The sequence below is a fragment of the Pithys albifrons genome, chromosome 5 (assembly GCF_047495875.1).
Source record: "Pithys albifrons albifrons isolate INPA30051 chromosome 5, PitAlb_v1, whole genome shotgun sequence".
Classification (NCBI taxonomy): Eukaryota; Metazoa; Chordata; class Aves; order Passeriformes; family Thamnophilidae; genus Pithys; species Pithys albifrons.
In genome coordinates this window covers 57767947-57775953 of record NC_092462.1, presented here as the reverse complement: position 1 = coordinate 57775953, position 8007 = coordinate 57767947, and the positions used below count along the sequence as shown (strand labels likewise).

The window sequence follows — 8007 nt, the reverse complement described above, 5'->3', positions numbered from 1 at the left end:
TTCATCTGGCTTCAAGTATGTGCAGCTGAGTGAATGTATGTGGCACATCTGATTTGGATCTCATCTCAAGCCTGTGTAAAGAAGAATGATGCTCTTTCCTTTGCAGCATTTTCTATTCAATAACTGATCTTTAACTGATTTTCAAATGCTTTAATCGTGAGATGTAACAAGACAATTACACATGCTGACCCTTAACACACCACGCCTCTTGCAATAACACCAATCAGTCATCTTCCTTTCCAATTCTCTCTTCCCAGCCCTCCCCTTTTCCATGTGGCATGGTGGCCAAACCTACCACTTTCTTTCTCATTAGCGGGAGCACCAGTGTCCAAGGAAATTGTCTGGGAATGCAATCCCCAGAAATGCTGCAGGAGCTAATAGCTTGTGTATTCAGAGATGTGCTCTGGGGAGGTCATCAGCGATGCTGAAATAAGAAAGAGCAGCCACAACAAGGCACACTACAGTCTCCCCCTCATTAGCGCTGACACTGGTCACTAGCTGGGGCTGAGAGGGAGGCAGTAGGATGTCAGAATTGGTGAAAGAGATCTCATTTTCTCCATGTAAGCTCTTCTGTGCTGCCTTGCCTGTTGTAGAAAGAGTTTATTTAATTTGACTGCTTTTCCAGATTTCTTAAATACCTCATGTTCCAGGGGGAAAAAAAAAATTAAAAATTAATGGATTATAGAAAATTGTTGTGTCATTATTTAGCTATGTCACCTGTAAACAGCCACATATTAAGGATTTTAGCTGGTTTTCACAGTTCTCATTCCCCGAACTTCATAAAATCACATCTGCAGAAAACTACATGTCTTTGAAAACAAATTTTAAAGCACAAGTGCTCTGGTCAGGTACTTGTTACAGATCAGTCCTCTGCATATGGCCTACATCAAAATGCTTTCTAATGGCCAGAAATATAGGACTGAAAGCCTCCTAAGACACAGTTCATGTCCCTGCCATTACAGGCTTCATATCAAATATTTTTTCATAGCCAATCAATCTCCAATCTGACAATAACAGATTTTTTGTTCCACCAAATAAACAGTTCTGGACTAGAGCTCCCCTATTTACTGACCAGGTGGTTAGAAACCTGATTCTGATTCACATGACAAAATATACTTGTGTTAAATAATTTCTACTTTGAGTCAATCTGATGTCACAGTAACATTTTCCAACAGTTTAAATAGTTTTTCTCTTCATTTTATCTATCCTTTCTCCTTTGCCCCCATACTTTTATGGCAATTAGGGCTTTCTGGAGCTCCATTTTACCAAGTAAAACTAGCCAGGAAGTTTTTGTGTCTTCTAGTAAGACAAGTGCTATGCCTCAAAATATGCCCCTTAGGCTTCCCTTGCCCCTGTTCCACTTTGCATTAATCTTTCTTGCACATGTTTTGCCAGGGCTGTGCACAACACTCACCATGACGTTGCCTCCATATATGCTCTGGACATTCTGCAATTACTTCACTTTAACCAGCTTCCAACCTCGTTTTTTCCTATCATATACTTTCCACAGTGATCCTGTTGCATGATCCTGTTGCATCGTCAGTAGGCAGATAGAGAAGGCAGTAATCTATGACATAAAGACAGGAATGTGGGACATGACAAGAGAGGCACAGAAAGAGGCATTACTGCCAAACAAAACACAGAACTAATTCCATTTTCCTACTCACCTATAGCCAGAGAGTATCCTCAAGTCTTTCCCTTCTCTTCAGCTGTTTCAGCTTTTCAATCCTCAGTTATTCAGCTGTTCCACATGATATTTTCATCCTCCTCTACAAAGGCAGTGACATCCAGTTTGTGTCACCAGTATAATTTTGAGTTTGCTCCCACTTTTAATCCTCAGGTTAGAAGTAAAACTACTAAACAAACAGCCTTTCTTCTGGCCACATAACACTCCAACAATAGCCTCACACCTGCCTGCTGCTGCCTCTTCAACACTCACCAGGGACATGGTCACTTTAGTCAACTTTTTACTCTTCTTATGTAACTCACATCTTTCCCCTAGTTTGGCTGATTATTAGTCAGTGAGGATGTAGAAAAAAATTAGTTGGATAGCTACCAGTTGTTACACTGGTCTTAATAATATACAAATTTTTAAACATTTTTTAAGTAAAAGTAGTTAAAGTGGTAAAATAAATATAGATTTATATCTTCACAAAGGGATTAAACAGAGCTTCAGCCAAGGGAGATTGTTCCAAATTCACTTTACATTGCTCTTCAATGGAGACATTTTTCCAGGAAAAATAACAAAGAGTCAACGTCATCTGCCTGGACTTCAGTAAAAGGATAGCCAGTGAAGACTTATTAGCCTTTACAGTTTAGGCAGGGAAGGGGCGGAGAGATCTAGCATAACTTCATACCAGTTAAAAATAACTGTTGGGACCGAGAGTGACAGCTTGGTTGAGTGATGCCGTTTACCAAAGCTTTGAATTACTGTGGAGTTGTTTAGGCATTAGTTAACTGGCTGACAGGAATCCCGTGATGGATCTCTTAAGTCAGAGTTAAGGAATGGTTTACCATAGTCTGGTTAATGGTTATACAAGCTGTTCTCCATGTCTGATTAGTTTTTATCTTTCCCTTATTGTAATTGTGTGATAAGTAACCTAATTCCTTTACTTCTCCTTTTTATGTTGGGTTTTATGTTAAATGTATGTATTTTGTGATTTCAGGATTAGCAGTTTTTTTACTGGGAAAAACTCTTCTGTTACAGAGCATTCCACCATGTCAATCAATTGGTTGTTTTTGCAGAGTTTATATTCTCAATTTTTTGACCCAAAAATAATGTATACTTAAACTTCCCCACTGGAAGAAAGTACAATGACAGAATAGAGACAGTGCTTGATTAATTGGATTTACCAAGCAGCAATGAACAGTTAACACAATATATCACTTAATGTTAACTTAAAAGAGAGGACCATAACTCCTTGAAAGAAAATCATATTTACTGAGACAATAAGCATTAAAGAAGATTGTATGAGACAACTGGAAATATTGATAAATACAAAATAAACAAACATCAGTGTTAAAGGTAAGGCATTAAAGATACTATCAATTCTATTTGGTATTTTGGTATTGTTTGCACTGTAAAACTCATAACAAACAACCAGAACCTTCAGTCACACTAAGTGTACTGCCCTCTGCAATTTTAAGCAGTTTCTTGGGAAGGGACAGAACAAGATTCTCTCACTGAGCAATATGAACTCAGAGACAAAACAGTGGGCTCTAGGTGTAATAAATTAGCAGAAATCACAAACTACTGCAGATCAGTGTTTTACTGCATGAACTCATGCACAAACTCAGAGTTTGTCATTTAGGAAAAAGAAAGGAACAAAAAAGGGAAAAAAAGATTGTGTCCATATTGCTGAATATATATCTTCATGAACTGCCACTGAGATGTAGTTCAGAACTAATGTCTAAAAATAGGTTCCTATGACATAAACAAAGGCAGAAATAGGATAATTTTCATGGTTTAAAGTTGTTTCCTAATTTTATGCGAACTGCAATTCTAGGAAATTGTCATCCAGAAAGAGAGGTACATTTCTAGACATCCACAGCCAAGAAAATGAGGTCATATAACAACAGGTGCAGAAAAGGGTCACAGTCATCATCAGAGGAATGGGATAAGACTGGAGTGATTCATTCTTATCAGTCTACCAAAGTGAGGGCTTTATTTATTTGTGGTAAAGCAACGGCATATAGTAAAAAATCACACAGAGTTATGAATTAAAAATGTAAATGAAACTTATGCATTCACAAATGGCTGCACCAATCCATCAAGAAAGTAGTTAAAGATTTTAAGCAGTCTCTTATTCCATGAAGAGCAGTTTCACCTGCCATTAGAAGGAGTCAAATTTACTACCATGGGAAAGCATAAAGAGCAAGACTGTGAATAGAGGCCAATACTCTTATTAATTTGGGGATTTTTAGTGCAAAATTCAGATAAAATATAGGAATAAATGCAAATTTTACCTGATGTGCATCTTTCCAGGGGTGAAATTTCATACATAAGCCCCCTCCTCTCCTGCCCAGTGAAAAAAAACAACAGTGAAGCTTTCATCTGGTAGGTCTAATGTGCTCCTCCAGCTCAAGGATTTGACCAGCCATTTGAGTGTTTTATAACAAGCTGCCTATAAGAGATGATAGTGTATGATGCTAAGCTGTGCAGGTCCAGGAAGAGCACCAGCTGTATCGTGCGGCTTGCACGGCATGGTGATTATCAGACTGCCCCAGCGCTTCCCTGGGAGGCAATATCAACAAGCCACTTTCACAAGCAGGCTGTGAACTTGAACTATGATGTGGAGCAGGAAAACATTTCAAATCCTTGTTACAGAAAGATCACTGAACCTCAATTGTGCCACAGCATGTAAGGGAAATGGCAGTGGTGTGCTTTTGCTATATTGCAGATTGCACAGCGTACGGCTCATTGAAATAGTTTTAGATAGTTTCACAATGCACTACCAGAAGAAAGGGAAGATCCTCCCTAAGCACACCCATCCACCCACCCTCTTCTTCTGTCTTGATGCTCCTGGCTGTGTGTGCCCATCATTTACCATCTGAGTTTGTTTGAACAGACTCAGCTCGCTGGCTCAAGAAAAAACTAAGTCAGCAGAAATGCAGTTATATGCCTCTTCAGTTAGTGGATAAATCCACCCACAGGAAAGGCCAAAACCCATCTGACCTAGTCAGTACAGGAGACATGCATATCGGAGAGAGACAAGAAGACAGAAGAGAGGACAGGTGAGAGCTCTTTTGTAACCCTACCCTGTTATGCTCAAGTCTGATGACATCACTGTAAACTAAAACTACTATGATTTACTTTAGGCTACTAGTTTCAGTACTGAAAGATATATCTGGTTCTATGAAAATCTACCACAGTATTAGGTGCAATTTAAGTAATCTTTTGGTCATTGGTTGAACTTTCAGGACTATTTTAAGAAAGCCTGTGAGGTCTGTAAATGTCAAGAGCTCGGGACTTCAAAGCTCGGCAGATCTGAAAGCTGGACATCTGCAGTACAGTTCGTTGCCATATACTACCAAGGGAGAAACAAGTTCTATTTTTAGTTCACCTTGTGCAAGAAGTGAAGTTGTTACAAAGATGAAAGAATTGGTCTGTACTAAAAATAGTATGCAAATGAGGCAATGCTTCCTACAAGCTTATCTTTTCCCTTCACACTCATAGCCATGGTCAGTAGCAAATGGTTTTCCTGAAAATAGACATGGCATAGGCACAACTGTCGTTTATATTCTATGCATTAATCAAGAGGAAAAAGGAAAAAAAAGGAACAAAACACAAACCTCAAAGTAGTGTACAATGTAAAACACAAATTGCATACACATTTATTTAAATGAAAGATAAAATACACCTATAACTATGAATAGTCTCTTGCTTTGCAGACTAAGGTCAAAATAAACATTCTGGAGACAAATAATTCTTGCAGCAATAACAAGGAGTTCCTGGTCTCCAGTGTGTTGTGTCAAAACACAGGAGTTAAATACCTTCGTGGTCTCTTATGCTCTTTCTTGTCCCTTTCTACCTGAGAATAGCCAGGAACATGGAGTTTTCAGCCTCAGTGCTTTTTTAGCTTTCCAGTGTCCATCTTTTAAAAGTGATTGAGAAAATAAAGCATATTTTTAGAGGAAATAGTGTCAGATTGGAGAATAATTGTATTTAGCTTCATCTTGATTATACAAATTAGAATGGTCTTGTTACAAACATCTACTAATAAAACAGGTTGGCATAGAAATATTGGCACATGCTTGTCTATAGTTCTGCTAGCAGTTCCATTATAATAGGAGACTAGGATACAATTCAAAATGGAAAAGAACATTCAGCATAGACAAATTCTGTTGTATTGGTTGGCTACTGAATAGCTGCTTTAGAGACTGACAGAATAAGATGGGGCTTTTAAATGGGACAAAGACTTAATTCAATAGAGAAGCAATACAATACAAAAAATGGAATTCTATTCATTTACATGTGAGCTATTAAGTGGGTGAAAAATTATTCTTTTTTCCTTTAAGTTACAGCTTTACAGAGAAATTTTGATTTTGCAGTGTTAATGCAAGTTGCTCTCATAGTCTAGTTTTTCTTTGAGATTCAAAACTTTGCCCACTTCATTTAGAGAGCAAACAAACTGCCTGAAATGGTGAGCTGTTTTGTGCCCAGGCTTTATCTGTAATTCTCCATTATTCTTTCTGAACTCAGCTGAGTCAAGAAATGAGTCATGGTTGTGTCATATGGCTTCCTTCTTCTGAGGACATCTCATTCCCAGAAAGAAACACATACTGCCCTTGACAGTCATAAGCCAAAGAGAATAAAGAAATACAAAAAAACTCTTCATCCCACCGGTATTTCACTGAGAACACTTCCTGAGAAATCTAGACTGAAGAACTTCAGTTTTCTTCAGAGTTCTGTATTCCTCTTATGACTTTCTTCTAAATTTGTGATCAGGGATCTGGAATCATTTCTTCCAAAAGTTTGAGCATTCCCATTCTCTGTATTCTGACTTTAGTTATTTAGCAGACTCTGTGTACTAGTGAAATCATTGAATTTTGTCTCTGATGTCAACATCGAAGAAGTCAGGCCTTCAGTGCAGCAAACCACTCTAAATTCACTTCCTTGAGTTGTCACCTGTGCTGATACATATAATGCTGAGCTAGATTAGAAGGGATTGAAATAAGTAAGGGGAAGAAATATACAGGAAATTATGTATTTCTAGGACTAAGAAGCAGGCTATTTTCATTTTCAATGAAAGCATCAGGAAAGAAATGGATGTTGTCACTGGAATAAATGTAGCACATAGCCCCTCACAAGGTTTCAGGTCTTTGTGAGATAGATCTGCATGCTCAAATAGAGTACCTTGGTGATTTTCCAGGTATAAACTTATGCCCTTCACACTTGCATTCAAGCCTACATCATTATCAAAAGAGATAAAGCAGCAGCAAAGGAAACAGGATTAACCATGAAAGTCATTAGGTTTTAAATTACTGAAGTAAATAAACTTCCTGCACTGTGACCCAGAATATCTAACTTTTCTTTAAAAACAGTAACACAGAAAAGTTGTCAGTCATTTTAATACTTTCTTCCATCAGGCCTAGAGTAAATACAAAGTGCAACAGCCTGGTGCCTACAGCTTTGATTCAGAGGCTCATATATACGTACAAATTTACATTCATATTTATAAATATCTGTACAGATGTCACTGTGTCATTGCATTCAGCCTGGAGGAGAAGACGAGCAACCCATTCCATGGGAAAAGGGAGGAATAGGATGCTGCAGTCACCGACTACAATGAATATGCACACTTGCACTCATGCATTGCTCACCAGCAGTCCCCACCACCAATCCCTCACTGTGTGACAAGACACAAAAGGACTCACATCCAAGACACAACTAACATGCACTGCTCCCTCCCTCACCCCAACCATCACAGAGTTTGATGCATCCAAGCTGATGTTTCGCATTATCAAATAGGCAGTCTCTTGTCCTGGGATTCTAGTTTAGAGATATGAGAAGGCATAGTGAGAGTGTCCAGCCTTTTCCTTTATGTCCAGACAGCACATGCAGCTGGTCTCTAATTTCTGATTTCAGGTGAGTCAGTCTTTTCCTACATGAGCACTCCCTGAGCTCAGGAGCATAACATTCATTCTTTCACAGACACTGCTATATCAGTAAAATGTTACTATATTTCCATTTTTATTTCTATCCCCTGTGGACTTTCAGTTCCCTGCAAGCATATGAAAACATTAAGAATGATAAAGCTTAGTTCTTATGTATCATTTTCCATGTTTAAGCATAGAAACTAATGATGCTGTAAGTCCCTACAACAGTGCTTTTTAGAGAGTAGTAAGGCAAGAACACCTTATTGGAGAACCAAGAAGGTGTGAAATGACATTTAGTTAAGAGACTGTACTGTAGATTAAAGAGACATTTAAGTGCTGGTCTTCAGCTAAGAGCAGAATCTAAATTAAAATCCCAAGTTTGCAGGGGAGAAAACAGCACTAATTTGA

The 8007-nt window shown here is 38.3% G+C and overlaps 1 long non-coding RNA gene across 1 annotated transcript; it reads right to left on the bottom strand.

Moving 5' to 3' along the window:
- Positions 1–1420: 1420 nt before the first annotated feature.
- LOC139671916 (uncharacterized) lies at positions 1421–4085 on the bottom strand. Its single transcript, XR_011697818.1, has 3 exons — positions 3967–4085; positions 1668–1769; positions 1421–1567 (listed from the first exon to the last, which is right to left on the bottom strand). It is a non-coding gene; the product is annotated as an uncharacterized lncRNA (long non-coding RNA).
- Between the last annotated feature and the right edge of the window lie 3922 nt (positions 4086–8007).